The sequence below is a fragment of the Penaeus monodon genome, chromosome 30 (genome assembly GCF_015228065.2).
Source record: "Penaeus monodon isolate SGIC_2016 chromosome 30, NSTDA_Pmon_1, whole genome shotgun sequence".
NCBI lineage: Eukaryota > Metazoa > Arthropoda > Malacostraca > Decapoda > Penaeidae > Penaeus > Penaeus monodon.
In genome coordinates, this window is record NC_051415.1 from 20,242,809 (window position 1) to 20,243,035 (window position 227).

General features: G+C 31.7%; 1 protein-coding gene across 2 annotated transcripts in view; it reads left to right on the forward strand.

Annotated features, from left to right (window-relative positions):
* Positions 1–227, forward strand: part of LOC119592621 (probable G-protein coupled receptor Mth-like 3) — a 47,879-nt gene that overhangs the window by 24,417 nt on the left and 23,235 nt on the right. The gene's annotated exons all lie outside the window — the stretch shown is intronic.

The window sequence follows — 227 nt, forward strand, 5'->3', positions numbered from 1 at the left end:
GCTTTCTCGAGCGGATTGATCTACTTCTCCAGTTACATTCCATGGAAGATACCAGCTAACATATTAAGCAATGTATATTTCAGTAAATGCATGAAATGTTTGCCATCAAAATGATCATCACGCGAAAATTTTTAATTCTTTATCTTTTTTTTCCCCTCCATTTTTCAAAACGACAGCAATTAGAAAGAAACATCAGAATTATGATAACCATAACATGAAAATAAAAG